General features: G+C 45.4%; 1 protein-coding gene and 1 long non-coding RNA gene across 2 annotated transcripts in view; one reads left to right on the top strand and one right to left on the bottom strand.

Moving 5' to 3' along the window:
* The window catches only part of LOC149863982 (uncharacterized), a 119,476-nt gene that overhangs the window by 19,639 nt on the left and 74,502 nt on the right, over positions 1 to 25,335 (top strand). The window lies entirely within an intron of this gene.
* LOC149863984 (uncharacterized) lies at positions 10,985 to 21,652 on the bottom strand. The gene is made up of 4 exons (XR_016442531.1): positions 20,788 to 21,652; positions 16,463 to 16,590; positions 15,238 to 15,612; positions 10,985 to 11,936 (listed from the first exon to the last, which is right to left on the bottom strand). It is a non-coding gene; the product is annotated as an uncharacterized LOC149863984 (long non-coding RNA).

Here is a 25,335-nt window from a genome sequence, read left to right as displayed (position 1 = left end):
TTCCTGGACCAAACTCTCCAATGTGCAGGTACAGGGAAAGTTTGCAACATGGAACCAACCTTTAGGATAGTGAAGTACTATCCTAAAGATCTGTTTCATCTTGTAAACCCTTGTGCACGCTGTTTACAATGTTGAGGTAAAACTATGGCTCCACGTCCTCCTCCCTGTCCCTCTGGGGGGTGCATGATTAGCATCCACCTGAACTTTTCTGAGTAGACTCTTCAAAAGACCAGGAGCAAATATTGCATTTAATATAACTGAATCAGGGTTGGACGCTGGGTAGAAAAGACACTCTTTCTATGTTCTCTACCTTCCTCCCAACCACCTACCCACTCAAGAGCCAAGGGCAATCTGGCCCTATGGAATGAATCGGCCAATGTTTCATGGTGTGACAAAAGAAGCCTACTAGTGGCCGGTCACCATACCAGCTACCCCTCTGTCTAGGGCAGTCTGCCCTGTCTCACCTGCCATGACTTGTTGGGATAAACCTGATGTAATAAGTGGGAGGCTAGCCATTTAATGCCCTGATGCCAAGCTGTTTGCACACGACTCTGACCTTGCCTATTCCCTGTCCCATGCCTCACAGATGGCATGTATATTGCACGGTGCCTCACACACAATGACCTGTGCTCCAGGGTCTTACTTGGGACTCACTCCCCCATGGAGCTCATTGTCACAGTGTGTCCCAAACTACCCGCTATGACTTCCCCATCCCCCTACTAGTCACCCATGGCCTTTGGCTCTTCTTGCCTAGGTGTCCTCAGCCATGCACTGCAAGCCTTCTCACTGAGGCCCAGCTCTGCCTTTGGCCCAATTCTCCTCACTGGGGCAACAATTTACTACCCCCACTGGGGCTCTCTCACTGGACAAATCTTGTGCAGTCCTTCAGGTCACCCCGTGCAGTCCTGCTGTGGACCCACTGCCCCTTCCTGAGGCCAACAGTCCCCCCTATGCTGGGGCCTTATACCACACTGGCTCACAAACAGTCACAAGCTGGCAGAGGGTAGATTCAGACTAGATATCAGGAGGTGCTACTTCACAGTCAGGGTGGCTAGGACCTGGAACCAACTTCCATGCAAAGTTGTGCTGGCTTCTACCCTGGGGGTCTTTAAGAGGAGGCTAGATGCACTTTGACCCTAGTACTCTTTCCAGCCATGGCAGGGTGTTGGACTCGATCTGCTCAGGTCCCTTTCAACCCTATCAGCTACGAAACTATGACTCCGGTGCCTCCCACTAGGTGTGCCCGGCCCCACTACCTTTTGGGGTCTTACATCCCACAGATTCAGGTGCCTCTCCCTAGGCATGTCTGGCCCCACCACCTGCTCAACTTCCCACTAAGTTGTGGAGGCTGGGGTTATAAGGCACCCCTACCCACCTTTTCACTGAGGGAGGCATTTCTGGGGAACTACCCTTCCACGGGCAGTCCTGTCAAGTGATCCTTCCCCAGCAGGGTGTAGTTTTCAGTCATGCCCAGGACAAGGGCCACCTGCCATCCCCATAGTTCCTGCCCTTACCTCCAAGGTGTTCCTGAGCAGCCACTCAGCCAGGTGGTGTCTTTCTGTCTGCCAGCGGCACACTGCTGCCTCAGCCCTGAGGACCTGGATCTAAAACGGAGGCTGCTCATCCCTCTCCTCCAGTCCCAAGGCCCTCCTGAGGCAGTCACATGACCGCATTACTCTGGCACATACCTGCCAGCTGCCCTTAAAGTGGCAGGCACCAAAGATGCTCTGTCACATCTGGCAATAAATTAGTCCCTTGGGGATGGAGATATCATAAGGAGGACTTGAATCCAAGAACTATGAAAGAAGAATATTTGGAGCTTAGTGGTTCAAGATGTCCAAATGCAGCAAAGCCACTGTATGCAATGTGGCTACTCGCTCTGTTTCAAGTGCTTGACACTTCTATTCATTATTGTTTCCACAGTGTGTACGATCCACTTCTGTTTATTTAAAAGCAGGAACATTTTGCTTGTGATCATCACTGTCCAACCACAACTAAAATTCCCCTAACTCTTGCATTTCTTAAACTGAGGAGTGTTTTATTTAACTTGACCCCTCTCTCCACCAGCTGTTTGTTCTTTTTTGTCTGTATGTGTCTAAAAAGCTTCATTCCTGTCACTGGTGCTAGAACACTACCAGGTGGGAACAAGCAGGTCAGTTAAGAGAAAAGAAGCAGGGGAAAGGAGAAGTTAGATAAACTACTTTTCCATTCAACAGCCATGGGATTTCCCCCTCAGCCTTGTTAACTCAGCCCATACTGGGGATATGGATTGGAGCTTACAGCAGTGTCACAGTAAATCAAATCTTGCTGTGATTAAGGATGAAGTTACACGTTACACTTAGACAATACTAAATTTGTAGAATGTTAAGCAGTGTTAAAGCTAGAAAGTGCGGTGAGCACTTAGCACAAGTTAACGAGCTTTAACATGTGGATGCTTGTATTTTCAGCAGCCCTAGTATGGTCCATGTGTAATGTGCAACTTCACCCTGACTTGTCCAGGCAGGCCTACTAAGTTTGACCCACCTTGTTTCCTATAGATGTACTTAATTACTGATTGCTTTATCTCAGAATGAGTCATCCCTGTCCTACCAGTTTGTCTCCAAAATGCTGTGTTTATCAGTAGTGAGAGCAGAGACGCTAAGGCTCAAGAGTGAGGCCTTTTGTGAAAGTGCAGCCCTGGGTGTAGGGGGAGACGCACCCTTTAAAAATGCATGTGCCTAGTGCTGGGGAGAATGTTTTGTGGGCAGAGGAGAGTATTAGAAGAGCCTGAGAAGCTGGAAAACAGAAGGGTGAAGAGGGGTGCATAGAAGGTTGGGCCAACAGCCAGTGGCAGCACATCAAATGAATAAGTCCTCCCAAGTCCAAACATCATAACTAAGTAAATACATGTCATCAGGAGGCTGCCAAGCTACCTATAGGTCTGGTAAGGAGTCTTTGGGTATGTGCAAGCATTACATTTGGATCAACCTAATCAGGGTTAGGTCTATCTAAATGCCCACTTATGCAGGCATTTTCAGGGATTAAATCATCCAAAAAATGGTGTGACTGATCTAAGTTAGTGCACCTCAAGAGGTGAACTAAAGAATGATCAAGAAAGGGTAAACCTGATCTAGCAAATGACTGCATGTTTGGAGCACAGCACTGGGGCTGAGAGAGCCCAGCCACTTGCCCCAGTCCAAGGGTTGTGCTGTTCTTATTTCCCTCTCAGCCCCTCCCTGCTGAACTGTTAAATCCCCACCCCAATCTCACCTTCCCTTCTGCTACCCTCAGTTACTTAGCTTCGGCTTCCCACACTGCTCCTGCTAAAAATAAGCCACCTAAGCCTAAACTAGGTGTGGCAAATGTACTTTTATTTTAATAGTCCATTGGTATCCCAGCCAAAGTCAAGGCCTGGGGCTAATTGCTGTGCATGTATATAACAAGAGACAGTCCCTGTCCTAAAGAGTCCTAAACTGATTCCAGATTTCCTGAGTCCTGTTATCAGTGCCTCAGCTACAAGATTGTCCTTCCTTTTAGCAACCTCCTGAGATAAATTAGAGTTGAGGGCCTGTTAGCATTCCCTGACTATCAATCCCAGCATTGTTTTAAGTTATATGTCATAATTTTATAAAATAATTTCAGTTACATAACACTTGCTTAAATCACTTCTCTGATAGTGGCCAGGGCCCAGCTGTTTCAGAAGATGTGGGAACAATGGGATAACCTATCTATATAGCAAGTTTCTTCTTAACCCAAAACCAGGACAGAAAGAAACATTATACAGAAATGGAAAGTAAGTATCATTCTATGGCTACATCATTAAAAAAGGCTTTCAGTTTATAAACCTTCCAGATGTGAGAGATCAGGCAGTTCCTCACTTGTCTGATATTTCTATGCATGAACATTTCTACATTAGCCTGACTAAGTAAAAAGGATGTGTACTTGCCCTCAGAAAATCAGGCTTGTTGTGGTGTCTCAAACTCAACACTAACAAAGGGGCCCTTATCTCAGAATGGTATCAGTTAGTTATCTGAGCAACATAAAGTACTTCTACTGTTCATTGTATGAAGCTGCACACTTCTGGGTGGGGAAAATAAGATGATGGCTTAAGAGCTGGTGGCATGAAGGGCATCTGGCAACTCCACAGCTTGTACGCCACACTACAGAGGAAGGTAAAAATCCCACAACTTGATTTAGGGGCCTATAGCCTCAGGGCTTTTGCTCATTGCCAGTTGGAGCTGGCAAGGAATTTTTTCCCACCTCCTGAATGTTACTATTTTGGGGAAAGGGGAGGGGTTGACTTCCTCTGAGGCATTATAATCAAAATATTTTAATTATGGCTGAGCTGTGCTGATGTTTCTGCCGCTAATGGAAATCCAGACGTTCCTGGCTAGAAACTCCTGCTCATCTGCTCAGGGTCATATTGATAACCACATCCAGAGCCAGGAAAGAATTTTTCTCCTAGTTTGGTTGACTAGAATATGGGAGGGGGAAGGAGGGAGGGAAGGTCATCATGGAGCCCTTGGCCTGGCTATATGAGCATTCATGGTCATCTGGCCAGGTGCCAGGGGATTGGAAACTAGTTAATGTGGTCCCCATTTTTAAGGAAGGAGGACCCAAGTAACTATAGGCCTGAAAGCCTCACGTCGGTGCTCGGGAAGATCTTGGAGAGAATGATCAAGGAGCACATCTGTGGGGGGGCCAACAGGGGAGATCATGCTCAGGGGCAATCACCATGGGTTCACCAAAGGCAGGTCCTGCCTGACCAACCTGATTGCCTTTTATGATCAGGTAACTAATCCTTGGATGATGGTGTCGCCGTGGATGTAGTCTTTCTAGACTTTAAGAAGGCCTTTGACACCGTCTCTCACCCCATTCTCATTAATAAATTAAGTGACTGTGGCATTGATTTGGATGGGTAAAAAACTGGCTGATGGGGCACACCCAGAGTAGTGGTGGATGGATCATACTCAACCTGGCAAGATGTGAGCAGTGGAGTCCCCCAGGGCTCAGTCCTCGGGCCCACACTGTTTAACATCTTCATCAGCGACTTGGACGAAGGGGTGGAAGGCATGCTGTCCAAGTTTGCTGATGATACTAAGATGTGGGGTGAGGTGGGCACATTTGAAGGGAAAGAGAGGCTGTAACTAGATTTAGACAGACTACAAAAGTGGGCAGATGAAAATACGATGGGGTTCAACGTAGATAAATGCAGGGTGCTGCACCTTGGGAGAAGGAATCCACAGCATACATACAAGCTGGGAAATTCCCCTCTTGATAGCACAGAGGTGGAAAGAGATCTTGGAGTCATTACTGACTCCAAGATGAACATGAACCGCCAATGTCAGACCACAGCCAGCAAGGCCAGCCATACCTTGTCATGCATCCAAAGATGCATCTCAAGCCAGTCCAGAGAGGTGATACTCCTCCTCTATGTGACATTGGTCAGGCCGCAATTGGAGTACTGCGTCCAGTACTGGGTGCCGCACTTTAAAAGGGATGTGGCCAGCCTGGAGAGAGTTGAGAGGAGGGCCACCCGTTTGGTGAGAGGGCAGCAGGACAGGCCCTATGAGGAGAAACTGAGGGACCGGAACCTGTTCAGCCTCAGCAAGAGGAGGTTGAGGTGGGACCTGGTGGCTGCCTACAAACTCATCAGGGGAGATCAACAGCAGATAGGTTGATCTTTTCTCCCCAGCACTACCTGGGGTGACAAGGAACAATGGATAAGCTGATGGAGAATAGGTTTAGGTTAGAGATCAGAAGGCAATATTTTACAGTTAGGGTAGCCTGAATCTGGAACCAACTTCCCAGGGAAGTGGTCCTTGCCCCTACCTTGGGTAAATTAAAAAAGAGGTTAGATGATCACCTGTCTGAGGTCTTGTGAATCCAGCATTCATTCCTGCTTGTGGTAGGGGGTCAGGATACATGATCTGTTCAGGTCCCTTCAAATCCTAGCTACTGTGAAACTATAAGGAGGTGCCTTCTAGTGTGGGATATGGTCCTCTTAGGATCTTCTGAGCATCAATTAACCAACTGGTTCCTTCTTACTGCAATGCCAGGGCATTGGTAGTGTCCTTGTCTCCCCTGCTTTTACCTGTGGCATGTTATAGTATGTGCTTGGTGTTGCTAGTTTCCTGCCCTGCAGTTGTATTTGAGGGTTTGAGGTGGTGATTAAAAGAATTCTTTGGGTTCCCTATGAATGAAAGAAGCTGGGTTCAGTGGCCCAAAATGCCCCTTCCAGTTTTGTGTTTCCAAGGTCTGGTTGATAGCCAGGCTCTCACCTCAAGAATTTTCCACTGATGAAGACAAGCTCCACTACTCTTGGGCCTTCCCATTCTTATTTCCTGGAAGGGTCCCTTCCATTTCTGTGGTTTTTTAAAAGCCTTTGGCCAGGTTCTTTGTTTGTGTAGGCATAGCTGGAATAATTTGTTCATGATGCAGATCTTCCTCCCTACATTAACTGCTATGCATTTTTGCCTTTCCAAATGTTTTCATTTCACATTTACAGAAGAGCAGAAAACATTCTAAGCAGCTATCTCCATTCTTTCCCAGACCTTTTGGTTTGCATGATGGCCTTTGCATGCTCTCACCCTGATGTTAACCCTGAAACATATTTATACATTTCCAGTACCTTATTCTAAAAGAAAAAAAAGTCATATTTTTTTATTGAGACAATCAACATCATTTCTTGATTGTTCTGTGTCTTGCTGTCTGTGACAGGGGGCTGTCCTGAGGCCAGTCACAATATTAGCCTACCCACCTGTCTAGGTCAGTCCACCCTGATTTGCCCACTACACCCTGATGCACTTGAACCAGATGGAAAAATGTGGGAGGCTGCCCATTTAATGCCCTGATGTCAAGGGTGTTATATATGGCTCTGACCTTCCCTTCACCATGTCCCATGCCTCACATCCAAATGGCATCCAAAAATGACTTCCAACTGCCCCAGCTCCATTGCTAGGCTGCATTCAGCCTCTGGCCCAAACTTGGTGTCCTTGGACATACCTTAGCCCGGCCTCTGGCCCAGCTTGTCCTCAGGTGTCCTTAGATATGCCTGGGCCAAATACCCCTGCACTGGGCTCCTTGCCTTTCATTAGGCTCCAAGCCCCTCACGCTATACCCACTCACTGGGGTAACTACTGCATCCCCTCAGTGGGGCTTCTGGGCCTTGCACCCCTTGGGCCTCAGGTGTCTGTCAACATACCTGGTCCCCACTTTTGGTGTACAGCCCACTTGGGCCTCTGGAATCTGTTGACATACCTGGACCTCACTCATTTAGGCCTTGGGCCTCGGGCTCTCCTGGCCCTTGTGCTGTTGCCAAAGCCGGGTGCTTTTCTCTCAGGCTGTGCTCCCCTAGCCTTTCCCCTCCACAGGGTCACCCACAAAGCAGCGCCCCATACTCGCCTTTCCCTAGGGAGGCACTGGTGTGGCATTTCCTGGACATTGGCCCACCATAGGCAGCCCCACCACATCATCCAACCCCAGCAGGTCTGGGAATGACGCTAGTAGTTTTAGGTCTTTCCCCAGGACTAATACAGGCCTACCTGCCCTGGTCTTATTCCTCCCTTGCTCTCTTGGATTTCTTGATGTGAGGAAAGAGAAGAGGCCTGAATGCACGAGCAGCTTGATTGTCAAGAGATGGATCCCTTGGGGTGGCTTGAATGTTGTTATAGCCATGTGGCTTGAGCTTATGTGATAGCCCAGGGCTTATATTTTGTTTGCTGCTAAACCGGTGGTTTGGGTGAGGCTATAAGGGGATGGAGGAGGCCTCATAGGGGACTCACGGTAGAGTGGGGACCCCAGCCCCTGGGGGGGGGCGCATGGCGATTTGAGAAGCCCTGGGGGGGGGCAGGTGGCGGCACGGCGATTTGAGAAGCCCGGCGGGGCGGGGGGGGGAGCAGCAAGAGGAGTGTGCCAACCCCAAGTGCCAGACAGGGCACAGCAAGGGGAGTTTGCTGACCCTGAGCGCCCAGTAAGGCATCAAGTGAAGCCAGGCTGTGGAAAGCTGGAGGGCCAGTGAAACATCAAGTAAGACTGAACAACGTCTGTTACATCTGCAAGGCTTGGGGCATGGTAAAGGGGTGGCTGGAGCAACACTTAGTCCATAAGGCTGGGGGTGCACAGAGATCCAATATAGAATGAGCTAGGGTACAACAGGAAACCATGGCCAAAAGAATGGAAAGGCAGCCTCCCTATAATACATATATAACATCAAAGACGTGGCGGGCAAGAATGAAGGATGCCCTTTAGGCATCTTGGCACAGTAAAGGGTCACTAGAGGAGAGCCTGGCAACCCCTAGGACGCCCATCCTGTCACACTGGGCTTCATCCTCTGGCATTTCAGTGTGCTCGCTGGCTGACTGGCTATCCTGTCTTGGCAGTGATGTCCCTTTCCCCACCACTCTGAGGGGACCTTCAGCCATTTCTGGGCTCTGGTCCCATGTCTAATCCAGTCAGGGCACCAGTAGGTCTCCACGGTTCTGGCTTAGCCCTTGCAGTGGTCTTACTTGCCCTTCGGCCTGTCGGCCCTGGCCCCCTTGCACTGACCAGTTAAGATTCCAGGGATCAGTCTGGAAACAGCTGACCTTCTTATTCATCAGGGGCCCCCCCCGGGCCCCACCATAAAGCTGACAACTCACACTGGGCTTGCCTAGAGACCCATAGATCTTATATTCAGCAGCCCTTTACTCCCCTGGAGTCATCTGAGTCCCTGGCCTCACCAGTTGTAATCAGGGGCTTGCCTAGCCCCTCAGTAGGTCCACAAGCTGTAAACCCCTTCCTAGGCTGCCCTGTGCCTCTAGGCCTAGGCATACATGGCCTCTCCACAGCCCCAGGCCTACAACCACTTCTTTGGGGCTTGAAACCTCCCTGGGCCCCTAGGAACCGCCTCTTTCCCCATGTTCCTCCCTGACCTCCAGAATGTTCTAGGGAGCAGCAGATCTCCAGCTGGGCAATGTCACCTCCAGCCACTGCCAGCTGTGCTCCTCAGGTTCTGCTCTTATACTGAGGCTGCTCAGCCCTGCTCCAATCAGGAGGCCTTCTGATGGCCATGTGACCACCTGATGGGCTTTGCTGTCACCTGCAGGCTGCCTCAGAGCCTGCTTAACCCCTTAAAGTGGTAAGCACCCAAAGGTGTTCTGCCACACTACCCTGGATTTTAATGGGTTTTAGAGAGAAGCTCAAAAATAGAAAGTCTAAAACCCTCCTTGGCTGCATGTATTCAGAGTGAGGGGATTTGTGATGCTGGTAACAAAGATGTAAGTAGGTGCAGAGCAGAGCTGTAAAGAAAAAAAATGAATATCACATGAGGAGAGTGGAAGCCAGTGAAGGACACTGAGTGAGGAGACATGGTTAGGGCAGTATTTATCTAGCATCTTTGCTGTGGGTTACTAGAGTACACCATCATGTTTTCTGCATTGAATGCTGGGAAATAACATGAGAAGAACATGACCTTCTTATTACAATGAATTGGCCCCAATAAATTAGGTTCTGTGCAAGATAATTCACAGTATTTCAGTGGGACACCCATCTATCAGTTTCTGGCCATATGCTGATTGTACTCCATGCTAGGAGGCAGATGCTGGAGCCCCTTTTGCCTGTAACCTTCAGTGGGTTTCCATCAATATTCAGCCTCTGTTTAAGAAAGAGCTTGCTTTACTGTATTTCCCAGCAATAAACAGCACAAATCCCTTAGGCACAATGGGTTTTACAGTTACCAGCATCCACAGATGCATCTCAGGCAGGTCCAAAGAGGTGATCCTCCCCCTCTATGCGGCACTGGTCAGGCCGCAGCTGGAGTACTGCATCCAGTTCTGGGCGCCACACTTCAAGAGGGATGTGGACAGCATCGAGAGGGTCCAGAGGAGGCCCATTCCCATGATTGGGGGCAGCAGGGCAGGCCCTACGAGGAGAGGCTCAGGGACCTGAACATGTTCAACCTCCATAAGAGAAGGCTGAGGGGGGATCTAGTGGCCTGTTACAAACTAGTCAGAGGGGACCAGCAGGCACTGGGGGAGTCCCTGTTCCCCTGAGCACTACCAGGAGTGACTAGAAATAACGGTCACAAGCTGGCAGAAGGTAGATTCAGATTAGACATCAGGAGGCGCTACTTCACTGTCAGGGTGGCTAGGATCTGGAACCAACTTCCAGGAGAAGTAGTGCTGGCTCCTACCCTGGAGGTCTTTAAGAGGAGGCTGGATGTACACCTTGCTGGGGTCGTTTGACCCCAGTACTTTTTCCCGCCATGGCAGGGGGTTGGACTTGATGATCTGCTCAGGTCCCTTCCGACCCTACAAACTATGAAACTATGAAAAGAAGTAGGAGTTCCTATCCCATATCTCTGGGGAAGTCCAGTAGCTGCACTGGTGGGGTTCTGTCTGCCTTGTGTAGGAGGCAACCTAATGCTGACCTACAGATTCTCCAGCCAAATTCTAGTCTTGTTCTGAATGCTTCTGCATAGCTTCTCCATTTCCTTGCTTGTTCTCTGAGTATCTACCAGCTATAGCTGTTGCATATCCCCAGGCTAGTTTCAGGCTTCTCAGCCTTTTAGTCCAAGCAACTAGTTGGCCCAGTCTTTTTGTCCACCGTCAGGTCCCAAGTTATTCTTTCTTATGAGCTGCCCATACCCCTGTGCAGCTTATGATTCCTTTATGAGTCAGGTACCCTCTGGAATGCCCTTTCCTGGGATTGGGAGGCTCAACTTTCTATCAAAGGTGTAACACAAATGCTTTCACAGTTGACCCAACCAAGCTTAGTCTTCCTAGCCACTTGCACTCAAACTAGCTTCCCAGTACCTTACCAAATGCTTCCCTATTCTGGCCTATGCTTCTTTCTCCAGGTTTTGTGAAAGTTTCTAAAGTCATGGTGACAGCATTTTGACTAGGGCCTGGGAGGCCAATGAAGTAAGGGTTGCAGTAGTTAAGACGAGCAATAGCCAAGTAATGGGAAAGGAATTTATTTGCTTCAGGTACAGCAGAAAACTTATATTTTAGCAGTGTTTACAGAAGGAGGCACTCATGGGACATGTAGGATTCGTGCAGGGGGAGCTAAACGGAGCAAGTCCAGTTTAGTCCAGGTTACAGTTTGAAGCTGAATTCAGGAAAGCTCACCCCAGTCTCTCTTTCTCTCTCATATGGGAATGCAGGAGGGAGTTTTTCTTCATGCAGTACTTGTAAAACATTCTTTTATGGTGTAAAGCAGATATGATCACTGACATCATGTTAGCTAGAAATATTAATACAGTAAGATTACATGGTGTCCTTATTATTTCATAGTCTGCCTTTGGCTCACTAACCTCCTTCTTCCAGCAGTGAATCACTCTAGGTAAGGGAAGTCTCACAAGGTCAAGAACATACAGGTGAGAAATCTTTGTAGTTTGGGACATAATACCAGTTCTGTCAAGAGAGCTGTAATAGATTATTAAATCACAAGCCATTTCTTAGATCTGAATGCAATTTCAGATTGTGCATATACAGTACATAATATAGGTCTTTGGTTTGGGGTGGGGGTTGTTTCTTTGAAAGTTGCATTTATTATGATTGACCAAGATCATTAAGTGGGGAAGTTGCATTGCCAGTTCTGGTCCGGAGCAGACTGGATTGTTCATTATTGAGCTGAAATTGTAATTTGACTTTGGGAACAGGTGTGGCTAGATAAGAGTAGCTGAGGAAGAGCTTATTGTGCCTTTCATTCAACTGACAGTGGAGAAAGGTCTCATCTGACCCATTATAGCTGTAGCAATGTTGCAGGCGTGACGATGTGAAGATACACGAGAAGTGAAATCTGTGAGGTGAGGTAATATCCTTTGATAGATCAGCTCTAGAGTTGGTCCAATAAGGGCATGACACAATGTATGCTGATGTGATTAGGAAGTGTGGTTAATATGAATGGCAGCAGTTGGGACAGCATGGCCTCAGGGCTTCTACGCATGTGCTGGTTTCCATCTGCTGTTGCCTGTCCTAAAATGGAAGATATGGATCATTGTTTCAGATTAGTCTGTAAACAGATGGAGAATCAATACAGTGAGCAGAGTAAATGGCAGGAGAGGTGTTCTTGCTGATGGAACTGAGAGCGAGTGAAATATTAGGTTGGAGGTTTCTGCCAGGACAGATGGAAGGAATGTGTAATTTGGGACCCAGCCATGAAAGGAGAGTGTTTGCAAGTAAATGATTTTGTCATTTTTAAAAAAAAACAGATGTGTTTCAATTTCTTTAGAAGGTTGTTCATGAAAAAAAATCTTGCCTGAACAAATCCTTTAAGATGGAGATCCTAAAGCTACCAAACATTGCAACATGCTTTAGGGATACTGAACTCCCTCAGGTGTGTTGGTTCCTTCTTCTTTCCTAATGTTAACATTATTTTGTGGTCATCTTTCAGCTCCTGAATGTGGCAATTAGAATTTCTTCTTGTATTACTTTTCTATTGTTTTATAAAGAGAAATAAAATACATATGATCAGCACAAATCATAGCATAGATATTCTTCCATGAAAATGATGGAAAGATTTGGAATTTGATGCACTTCCTTACATGTAGATGACAGGTGGTAGTGTTGAAAGGAAAGATATGTAACTGGAGGGAGGTTATTAATGGATTTTCTCAAGGAATAGTCTTAAGAATGATCTTGTTTACTGTTTTCATCAATGACTTGGGCACAAAAAGTGGGAGTGTGTCAGTTAAATTTGCTAGACTTTTATAGTTATGGTGGATTAGACACCTTGGGTCTTTACACCGTAACTGGGGAAATTTAGGTGCCTCCAAAGGAACAATTCAGAGAAGGATTTAGGGTATCATACAGTAAAAACTGCATAGCCTTGAGGACTGGAGTGACTGAATTTTGTTCCAGTTGTGTAGTACAAAATGCAAAGTCATGCACTTGAGGACTCATGACACAGACTTCTGTTATGAACATCATTTGGAAATGACTGAGGCAGAAAACCCTGGTATGCAACTTGATCACAGAATGATTATGAGCTGCTACTGTGATGCAGCTATGAAAAAAATCAGATGCAACCACAATCATTCAAGGTATTTCCAGTGGAGATAGGAAAATATTAGTATTGTGGTATAAATTTAGTAAATTAAAGACTGGGAGTGAATTTGTAATGGAAATCAAATTGCTACAACTTCATTATTTTGCTAAAAAATGGTACAGAACACTTAGTGCATACTATAATACACCATTAAACTGAATTATTCTTTAAAACAAAGTACTTTGTTAATTAATCTGAAGATTTTTCAATTTGTTTCTACGCTGAGTCACAAAGTATAGTAATCTTATTTCCATGATTCAGGAAAAAGTAAATGTACTTCTTTCCAGAAACTGTGCTCACATCTGATTGAATTTATGCACGCATTTAAGTGCAGCCCTGACTTTATACCCAAAAGTTAGTGTGAATACTGTAAATCCTATTTTAATTATATTGTTATCATGGATGTAGGTTGAAGGCACTTAGTAGTAGGTCAGAATTGGCTTTAACGGTGCCTCCATTTTAGGCCTCAACCTGCCTCCACCAGAATGACTACATTGCCCCAGGAGGGGAGGTACAGATAAATGTGGTTAGACACCTTGGATCCCTGTACAGTGAATGGGGAGACTTATGTTCCTTCAAAGGGGCAATTCAGAGGGCCCCATACCAGTCCCTGCTCCCAGGGCTAGTAATAAGTTTTACATTAGACTTGTGGGAAAATAAAATGACCCAGAGGAGGGACCAGAACGCAGGTCGCGGCATTCCCAGCAAGGGGCTCCAATCACTTGGTATACAGAGACTAGAATTTCCAGGGTCCTAGTGCAGTGCTTTAACCACAACACTAGCATTCTTTGGACATCACTAAATGTCAAAGCACTGCTATCTGTTATAGTCCCTCTGTCTGCAACCAGGGGAGGATCCAGAGGGGATACAGGGCGTGGTTGCACCCTTCTTTTAGACTGTGCTGTAGAAGCAGTAGCCATGAACTGAAGCAATTAAGACTCTGCACTCCTGGCACCCCCTCTGTTCCCTTCCATACTCGGAAGGGGTGCCACTGCCACTGCCTCTGGCTGGCCCATGAGCTGGGGGTGTTCAAGAACTGTTATCACCCACTCCAGCCAGGCTGCATGGGGAACAATGCTGGTTGGCAGCTTTCTCCTCCCTGCCCAGTGCCCTGGGTGTTCCCTGCCAATCCGGAAGGCACAGGAAAGAGCACCCACCATCGTATCTAAGTCCAGTTTCCCACACACGGACAGCAGTGGCTATTTAGCTCTAAGACCTGGCCGATGAATCACTACATTGTGCTGAGAATGGCCCTCTCATGTCTGAGCTGCCAAGTGTTCCCTTCCTTTGTTCAAGAGGTCCAATCAGCCCCCACGTTCTTTTAGCTGCTGTCCCCAAAACTCTGCATTGCCACTTCATTCTCTTCTGTACTCTCTACCCAATGCCCATCTTCCCTCTTATGATCTACTCTGGTTCCCAAGCAGATTGATATAGCATGCATCTTTGGCAGTCCTATCTGCTCCATGGTTTTTACTCAGTCACACTGGGGAATATTATTGGTGAGTGTCCCCGACGGGCCTTCTCATGTCACTCCTGGGAGCTCTGCCCTCCTGGTTGTTGGCTACTCCCCGTCTGGACCTGTTTGTTACCGTGGGTGTTCATCCTCCCGCATCGCCAACCCCACTCTTTCCTGCCACGACTTGTTCCCCCAGTGGGGCGGGGCTAGTTCACGGGTCCCTCGGTGGCCCAGGCTTGGCCCGCTGGTTGCACACGGGGCTCTGCCACCCCTACACCCCAGCCCCATGCCACCTATGGGCTCCACTTCCCTGTGTCCATTCAGTGTTGCTTCTGCAAGCTTCTAACACGGCATTCATCCTCGATCCCCACAATCCGTGGGATACTCCTACCCTAATGTCGACCACTTCACACCAGCCTGCACCAGTGCCTCAGCCGCAACCTTTATAGACCCCACACCACAAGCCCTTCACCCTGTGCGACACTCCCCCACTTGGAGGTTCTGATGTCCTAACTACCTCACTGACCCTCCACCAGATCCCTATTAGCATGAACGGGGGGGGAAGGAGCTCCCCTCAGTTGCTCTCTAGTTGCCCCACTCGTGTTCCTTAATCGACGTCTGCTAGTCTTGGCGGTGATTCCTCCCCGATCTCCCTCCAGCCAGGTGGTCCTCGGTCTTTCACCCCTCTTTGGCGTAGCCCGCACCCACCGTCTCGGCACTGACTTCGGGGTCCTCTGAATTCTCCTAGGTTGTCCTGATCTTCCGTTGCTCACCTGATCTGTCGCTTCTGGGTCGACCCGCCGGTGTCCCTGTCATTGGGCTTCCCTTCTGGGTCACTGCTCCCTCCGGCACGCCGGCTCTGCGTTGCCCGTCCCGTGGATCCCGCGCCGTCGCTGGCCTTAACAGCAGTCTGACCCCCGGACTATCTGCTGCCTCCGGAGTGGCGGCCACCATTTTTAAATCTCCTGGCCACCATCTGACGCTGCCGTCAGCTGCCGGCCGCAGCTGTACAAAGAGGCGGCTAATGAGCTGCGCTGGTTCTCCCTCTGGCTCTGCATCTCTCCTGTCCTGGGCTTCAGGTAAATGTCCCTTGTTACCTCGGCCCCAGGGACAGTGAGTCTTTCAGGTTGATGAAGCATGCTGGGTGTCTAGCAGTAGGGAGGTAGGGTAAGACTTAGTGCAGGCATGAAGATAAAGTATCAGTCTGATATCATGTTTCATACTGTCCCTGTGGCAGACAGATGTTAGGCGCCTCCTTTATGCTGATGTATTACTTTGGGGAAAGTCTATGTAATTTCTGTAGCACCAAATGTCAGTTGGGCTTAATGTCTATAGACCACAAGTGGTGAAGGGAGCATATATGGGGTAGAGAGAGGAGATTGGTTTCAAAATAAAAGTATCGGTCATTCCTGGGTAGAAAAAGCCAGGGTGGAAAAACATATTCTTCCCTGAAAGCCAGGATGGGAAAACATTCTCTGATGCAACCAATCCCACCTCTAGCCTTTGACTTAATGGTTTATTTTTCTTAACCTTCATCTATGTGGCTTCTGGCAGTTTGTGCTTTAACAAGGTGGGTCAAGTTTATATTGATTGCATTCTGGAGGTTTTGCTCTCCTTTCAAAGAGGTCAAGGGATTATAGGGCTGGAATGGACCTTGTGAGGTCATCTAGTCTAGCCCCCTGCTAAGGCTGGATTATCTCTGCCAAACCATCCTAGTCAAGTGTCTGTCTAACCCACTCTAATCCAGGGATAACCTCTCTAGGTAGCCTGTTTGAATATGTACCCAACCTCATAGTGAGACAATTATTCCTAATTTCCAACCTAAATTTCTTCTGCTGCAGTTTAAGGCCATTGCTCCTAGCCCTGTCCCCTAAGGTCACAGAGTATAGTCTGTCTCCATCCTCTTTACAACTGTCCTACAGATAATAGAGAAGACTGAGGCAGGATTCAAACAGTCTTTTTTCTCAGGCTAAATAATCCTAGATCCTTTACACTTACCCCATATCATGTTTTCCAGGCCTTTATAATCATTGTTGTCACTCTCTGCTGGTCTCTCTTTAATCTGTCCATATCCTTCTTGAAGTGTGGGGCCCAGAACTGGGCACACTGCTTCAGGTAAGACCTGACTGGATTTGACAGAGGAAGTTCTTTTTATAGTACAATGAAAACTGATCTTAAGGAATTTTTTTAGAGGACAACAGTTTGCTATTACAACATATCACAGTACCCCTACCCCTTTAGAAAGCACCTGCTGAAAAACCATTCAGCCACCTGAATAAATGCTGATAAGTGAGCTCAATCTTGTGAGGAATCATACATGCTAATACATGATACATAATGTAAAACTATAGAAGACTTAACAATAAAAATATTAAATACAGTAAAATAAAGAAAATTGTTTATCAGTGCCAATAGTTATGTTACTGTATCAGACTTAAAAGTAGAGATTCATTGTATTAAATAAGGCTTGAGAGAACAGTAAACAATACCAATACAAATTACAGTAATCTATCAAACTTAAAAAGTAGAGAGAGTTTTATACAAAATAAAGCTTTAAAAGGATATTTTCTTATATGATATCAATAGTTACAAGTAAGTAATATATATGTTGCCATTCAGATAGGAAACGACTTGCTGTTTTCCCAGTACTACACATGCACACAAACCAAATCTTATTTAGGCATATTTCAGACTTAATATTAGCATATTTCAGACTTAATATTTTTTTCTTTTAAGAATGGGCCAGAGGTGGGAGCTTGGTGGGATTGGGAGAAGCGGTTTTGATGACCGATCCACTTAGTAGATCCAGAATACTGCTTTTTTTTTCCTTTGTTTTTTTAAATAAGAGGGTTCTAGAGAGCACGCAGCCACAAGAAAAAAATCTTAACACTAGTGCTTTCTATTAGACTTTCAGTTTTCATTACATATGTGTACGTGATATTTGGCAGTTACAGCATCCATCATTACACTGTGCTGCATTTTAAGTATTCAGGGCATTGTCTATACTTCACGCTAAATAAAGAAAGCGCTGGACTTTTAAGCATAAAAAAACTGTTTTCATTTTGACTAAGTATATATTTATCTTTGGATCTTGATCTCTTGTTCTTTCTGAATGTCTCACTGTCTTGATCCTATTACCTATTTTGGTCTCAGACTTTCATAACAAGAAGTGGCTAATCTTTCATGAGGCTTTGGTGGTCAATGCAGTTTCAGAGAAGCCATGTGGTAGTGAAAGGGGGAATGCAACAAACTCTTTCTTTACAGGATCTGAAAGGGGATCTAAGTAAGGCATCTTGCCAAGGCTGCTAATTTTCCAGTTGCTTAAATGTGGTAAAACTTCTCAGAACAAAGAGAAGAGAACTTTTAAATGTATGTGACAAGGAGGGGGCTAACTGCACTAGCCATCATAAGAAACAGTGACCTGGGGACCTTTGATCTGCTACTTACCCCACCTTGAGCCTTCCAGAAGAACAACTGATCTCTCTACAGGTAAACCTTCTATACAATATAGTGGAAATCTACACCACGTCTGGGGTACAAGCTCTACCACATCTACCACAAATGCAGAAATATGGTGGTGAGAATACTCCAGGGCATCCTTTGGCAGGTACTCTCAAAAGGAATCACTGGAGATAATCTCAGAGTAGCCTCATTAATATATTTCTGGGATAGGAGCAGGGAACTGGAGGGCAACACAAATCCACAAGTGTCCCAGCCAGGACACACTATCACTACAGTGTCAATATACTTATAAAGACACAAGACTGCAAGGAACCTCTTGCAACACTGATTCCAGTTCTCTCCTATTATAGCTGCTGTGTCCTAGGCCATGTTATACAATTCCCTTCTTTAACTGATCCAGTTCTTATTAAAATTAATTATTCCCCTCCACCCCACCACTCTGTTGGGAAGCTGTCACAGAACCTCATTCCTCTGATGGTTAGAAGCCACCTTCTAATTTCTAACCTAAATTTATTACTAGCCAATTTATGCTTATTCAGTTTCATGCAAACATCATTTGGCAGATGCTTCTTCTCTCTCAGATGTCTACTAGGCCTGTGCAAAGCGGCTAGTATTCACTTCAGATTCGGATTTGACAGTGATTCAAATCACTGTCCCAAATCGATTCAGCCAAATCCAATTCAGCCACCACTGAATTTCCAAACTGGCCCCATCCCCCACCTGGTCCCAGCTCCCTGATCTTTAAAAAAAAAAAAAAAAAAAAAAAAGCCTGGCCAGCCAGGGGGTGGGAGACTGGGCAATCCCTGATCACCACCCCGCCCCCCAGTTACATGTGGGGCTTTGCTATAAACTCCCAGAAGCGCTGAGGCTGCTGCAGCAGCTAGCGAGTGCCAGGGTTTGTTGTTGTTTTTTTTTTTTAAACACCCGGGAGCTAGGGTAGGTGGGGGTACTCATAGGGGCTGGGGGAGTGGGCAGGGGATGGGGCCTGGCAGGGCCCCCCCTATGGTCCCCTCCCTGTTCCTTCAGCCCCTCCCCCCACCCCCTACTTACCAGCACAGTGTCCAGGTCCAGCTTCCTATGGTAGCAAGCAGGGACTGCCCGAATCTCCAAAGCTCTCCAAGTTAATTCAGACCTTTTAATTGGTCTCCTGATTCGATTCAGATTCGGCCACCAAATCAGGCTGAATCTCTGAATTGAATCGGCACCCAAAGCTTTGCACAGCCCTAATGTTTACCCTCTGATAACAGTATTAAAAACTATCATCTCTAGCATGGCTTTACTTCTGTGTGCTGTTTGGCTTAGTTTAGTTTATGCTGCTGTAGAATATCAACATGAGACTCAAAGGCATGTCTTAAGCCTCAGGGGCATGTCTAATAGTAGGGGGGAAATCTGGAGGTTTTTTGTGGCTAGGTTTGCAAATTAGATCTCTGAAAACAAGTAGGTTCTATTCTTGTTTTGCTATACACATATCCTATGCAACCTAGGGCAAATCATCTATATTGTTGAAGTCAAAGAAACAGGTGTATATTTACCTGAACTCCTGTTTTGCCTTTCATAAATATAGGCACTAAATTTCCTATCCTCCAATTGTATGTACTACCCTATTTTGATGAATTCTTTTTAAAAATAATTGTGTTCTTGCTATTGGACTTAGGTGTTCATTCTTTCAGAATTCTAGTGTTTTCCTAGCTTAGTTGTGCTAATTTCCATTCCTGAACCCTCATTCCTACTGGCCTGCCTTTGCACTGGTGGTCAGCATTATTATCCTTACAGAAGAATGGGGCTTCATTTAGTTTGAGGGCTGAACTTAGGTTGTCTTTAATATCTACCTATCCTCATTGCACAGTAGTCCTACTTTCCTCCTCCTTTTTTGTTTTTGGGCTGAAGAAGCTTTTGCAGTTTGTTTTAATATCATTTCCAGAGTTTAACTCATTTTGAGTTTTGAGACTTCTCATTTTATCCCTGTCATTGTAGACTTCTAAGACTTAGCTCTCTTTGCTGATCTTTTTTTTTTAAATTCCATCTGTGCCCTCTGTTTACTCCTAATGTCCCTTTTTGAGCTATTTTATTTGCCCAGTTTGGTTCTATGTGACACATCAGGAGGGCTGTGTGAAGTTTCGGCCCGAATCAAATCACAGGACCCTTTAATCTTGTTTAATCAAATCGGAACCCTCCAAATCAATTTGGAAAGATTTGGCAATAAACAGACACAGACAGACACAGCTTTAAATGTTTTTTCTAAACACCTCTAGGTAGCAGGGGGCTCGTGAATGCTGCAATACTGGGGCACATGCTGGGGTGTGGGGGAGTCTCCAGTGTGCTTGGCAGCAGACCTGCAAGTGGACCAGAAGCACTTCCGGTCCACTTCTGGGTCTGTTGTAGAGTGTGCAGGGGGCTCCACCACGCAACCCCAACTTGGCGATTTGGTGCATCCTGGGTCTGGGGGGGGCACCTGGGGGCCCCTCTGTGGCCGATCGCTGGGCAGGGGGAGCCTGCACGCTCCCTGCCAGACCTGGAAGTGGACCGGAAGTACTTCCAGGTTTGCCGCTGAGCACATTGCCTGCCCTCCCACCTGGCCTCTTGTGGGACACTCCATCTAGCCCAGCATCTCAGCATTCACAAGCCACGCTGGTACCTCAAGGTACATATAACAAACTTTTAAAGTTGTGTCTATGTCCAAATCATTGATTCTCTGAACTGGCATCAAATCTTGAGATTCAGATTCTGCCAAATCGAATTGGGGACAGTGGTCCAAATGAATGAATTGAATCGGTGCCCCTGATTCAGGCCAAATCCAAATCAAATATGGCCCGCTTTGCACACCCCTCTATATCAGTGCCCCAGATGCAGCCTAGGCTCACCTTTTGAGAGATACTCATAGGGTGCTTCCACGCATTCGGGATGTTCTGCTGGCCCAGTCACCTCCCTGTTGTCTGTTGCTTAGCCACTGAGAATGAGCTGAGTTGTGCCAGAGCCAGCTCCTTGGTCTGTGGTTCTTCAGCCTTCTCTTTCTCACCCAGGCCTTGACAGCTTTTAGCAGGGGAAATTTTGCCAGCTAAATCACACCTTTGTCCAGTCATGTGCTCAAAAAAGATAGGTTCCCCTTTCCATAGAATGGGCAAGCCTGTATGGTCAGATACTCTGGAATCACAAGCATCACTGACAAGTAGTTAGTAAAAAGATAATAGAAATATTTATTATAGAAAAACAAGAGCAAACAAGAAATTAGTAACAATATGTTGATATACAGACAGAGATAGAAAAATAAACAAACAAAACAAGAAATTGGAACAATAACCTGTTCCAGCTTTGCATCCTAAATCCAAGAATGCACTCACCACCCAGCTCACCAGCTGGGGGCCTCTAGCATTTTCTTATACCCAGGAAAAACTGAAGACAAAGCCATTCTCTCAAAGCAAGCTTGAATGCCATTTCCTATCTGGCTAGTCATATATGGCAACTATTGGGTTTGTGTGGGGGCCCAATGCTATGCATAAAACTTCCTGCCCTGGTAAACCTATATGTTTGCAGGAACAGAAATCTTTCCTGATCTAATTAAGACCAGGGGCATATATGCATCTTCCCAAACATGGAGATTTGCTAATGCAATTTATTGCCTTTCTCTCCTAGTTGCTTCTCAGTGGGAAATATACTTCCTATTTCTAGGTGTTGGGGTTTCTCCTTTTAGAACGTGAAACAAATCCATATGAATACCACTGCAGCATTCACAAGCTGCCTGGTACCTTGAGGTATGTAGAAAAAAGAGTTAAAGCTGTGTCTATGTCCAGATCGATTTGGAGGGTTCTCATTTGATTCAGAGAGATTAAGGATCTCCTGGTTCAATTTGGATTCAGAGACTCAGCCACCGAATTGGGCCAAATCTCCACTGAATTGAATTGGGGACCAAAGCTTTGCACAGCCCTAATTTTCATGTTCTACAATCCTGGCCCTATTTTAACATATAAGAAATATATTTTATATCAAATACCACAACGCATATAAACATAAAGATGATACAGCTAGATACAGCTTGATGTCACCTATACAGATGGGCTGTATGTGTCATTTTGGTAAAATAAGATCAAGAAATTAAGCAAACCACCAGTTTGTGACATGCAAGTTTATAAATTCCAGATAGTTTTATTCTTTTTCATGTAAAGAAGCTTCAAATCTCCACATTCAAGTCCTCAGTTAAAAGTTAACTTCTCTAATTCTTTATTTTATCTGGGTTCTTTATTTTATCTAGGATCATCCTGTTGTAATCCTTTAGCTGTCATTGTTTTGTTGTTCAGGCTCCTGGGATTAATATGCACACATTTCAGTTATTTTGTTCTAACCATACTCTATTTCCTAGCCAGGTTAGTTGCATCCTTTCAATAATCATACTGCCAACCTGTTATTAGTGCTTTATCCTTGCTGTCCATTCCCTTACCCACTGATTTTCCTTTATCCATAGCCATACCCACATTTATCTGATTTATCTCATCCAGTGAGCTATAAAGCCATCTCTAGACATTTCAGATACTTCTCCCACCCTCTCTCCTTTGTTATTTTAAAGCACCTTCTCTCCCGTGCCTTATTTTGACAGTGACATGAAATCTATGAAATTTTGACAGTGCCTTCATCCTCATTCTCTACAGGCAGGGAGAATTCCACTGAAGGTCACCTTAGCCTTCATTCTCCATTCTAGCATAGTCAGCATTGGTTCATTCCAGCAGTTTTTGGCACTGTCATTTGACTCAGCATGGAGTTGAATGGAGCATAGATGAATATTTCACCAAATGAGTGCACCCCAATGTTTCACGGTCAAACAATTCTATAAAAGCCCAAAGCAGGAAGAAGTATTTCCATTTTTATGCAGCAGAATCCTCTTTATTTCCTATACACGCAACAAATTGTGTCCAGGTGCAACATCAATTTCTGGAGAATCAGTGTTACTTTTCTGTGTGGCTTCATTTTTTCTATTCTTTTTGGTTCGGTTCAATTTATGCTGCCATTAGGTATCAATCTAAGACTCAAAAGCATGCCTCACAGGGGGAGAAGTCTGGTTTTTTTGTGGTTAGGTTTGGAAATTAAAACTCTGAAGACCTGGGTTTCATTTCAACATATCTTTTGCAAGCTAGGTCAAGGCATTTCATTTCTCTGTGCCTCAGCATCTATCTTTAAAACCGGGACAGCAGTATTTCATTTAAAAGTGCCTTATTGACTGTGAGGGGCTCAGACACCATCACAGTGATATCATACTCTACTTATAGAGATCATTATGCCCACATTTGTACTGTACTTGTATTATACTTATGTGACAGTTAACAATTCTGTGCCCATGCCTATGTACCTACTTCAGCATCACTAACTACTTGAAGACATCACTATGTGGTAATGCTGAACAAAAATCTTATGTGCTTTACCAACTGCTGCTTTATTACAGTGTTTCATTTGATATTTATGGCCAGAATCCTCAAAAATGGCTCATTTTAGATGCTTGTTTATTAGAGTGCCCAAGGTGCCTTAAGTAATCCCTGGATCCTCACAACTCTTATCAAAGAGTAGGGGAGCTGTTCTTCAGTACCTCTGAAAAATCAAACTGAGGGGCCAGATGTTGCTGACAGTTGGGGCCAAGCTTAGAAATGCTCAGCCTATTGGGTGCACATTTGGATGCTTGCTCAACTTCTCAAAATCTGGCTTAGGGAGTTTCAGAAACTGACACGCCAAAATCACTGGCATCTTCTGTAACTATTGACCTTTATGTATACTAATAGCCTATTGACCTTTATGTATACTAATAGCCTACCTTAAACCTGGACATCAGTGTATTTCTCTTGAGTATTTACTCACATCCTTAACTGTACATATCCATATAGAACACAGATACATGCAGTTTAAGAAATGAGACCTGCTTCAACAGGTTTAACAGCATAGATGAGTGGGTATCTCACAGTAGGGGGGAAAAGGTGCGTCAAGGGAGACTACGTAGGCACTGTGCAAGTTAGGGGCCATTGAAACCTTGAATTCTGTATGAAAGTTTGACCTCCTTTTGCATATTTTAGCAAAGCATAAAATAGATGGAGGAGAATATATAGTTTACAAGTATTCATAGGTAACTGATATGAGATTGAAAGAGAAATTACTCATAAAAAGGAATGTGTGTAGACAGTAATGAAAATGCTAATAGATTAAGGACTGTGGTTATGCCCTGCAGAATTCAAAGTTCTTTTTTTGCTAAGCATGAGTACTGAAGTCCAGGTAATTGGACATCTTTTTTCTTTTTTTGTACACAAGCACTGCCTCTTTCAGCTGAAGACTTTACTTAAGTGATGCACAAACCAGAGACTGTGTGTAATGCTTATGGTCACAAAGTTAAATTCTAGATTTCCAAACATGATAAATAAGAGTAATCAGCAGCTATCTGTTAACACTGGGTTCTGTTTAAAACCAAAGAAGGCAGAAACCTTGGTTAAATATGTTAAACTACACACAAAATACACTAAACCAGTACTCGGATTGTAAAGTCAAGCAATTTAGAAGTTGGGAAATGCAGTCAGAAGTTGGGAAACCAGAACAGGCTTAAAGTTGCTTGAGCGGCCTTTATTCATCTGCTGTGTTGATATGGGTGCATCTATGTGTGGCCATACAGCATCTTTCTTATTGTGCCATTATTTAGTACTTCCTCTTAGAAGTACTAAAAAGACAGTGCAGTAACAGCTCATACTGTGTTGTGCTGGCTGTGCACGGTTATTCTTGGTTGCTGCATTGCTGTAGCAACATGCTATAGCAAGGCGGCATCACGGTTTTTCCCAATGGACACTATGGCACCATAGCACATCACTATGGCACTGTAGCTTCTTGTGTAGATGCACCCATAATAGTAGTCTTTTGTTACATGATCACACCTATTGTTCTGTCCCCCTGCCTTTCACTTCCTCCTCTTCCTTCCCTTCCCACACACTACCATCCTGCCTTTCACCCCCTCCTCTTTCCCTTCCCACACACTGTCCAAGCTGGGAAGAGGGGAAGGGAGGAGGAACATTGGAGTTCATGAGGATAACTAGTTCTTCTGGGAATTGTGCCTCCTGGGATAAAGTTAGAAGTTAGGCAGAGTTGAATGGGTTAGCACGACTTGAAGAAAATTCTCCCTTCAAATGCCATACCTTTTAAGATACCTAGAGAACACTTCACCCTTGTTAATGATTGTGAATGTGTCATCCTGAAAACATGTGAAGACATGAAGGCTCATGTTTTATGAGTCCTTAAAAAGGTTCAATTATAATTTTTAATGTCATCCTAAAGTCACTGAAATGTGATAAAAAGAAGGCGTAATGGGATCTGACCCACAATCCCAACAGTCATGCCTCCTGCCATGTCACACATGCATGGCAGGACCCATGATTGGTGGGATTAAGGATAAGGTC

Source organism: Crocodylus siamensis, chromosome 5, assembly GCF_052110815.1.
Source record: "Crocodylus siamensis isolate JL-2025a chromosome 5, ASM5211081v1, whole genome shotgun sequence".
NCBI classification, from domain to species: Eukaryota; Metazoa; Chordata; order Crocodylia; family Crocodylidae; genus Crocodylus; species Crocodylus siamensis.
This window is presented reverse-complemented; position numbering and strand designations above follow the sequence as displayed.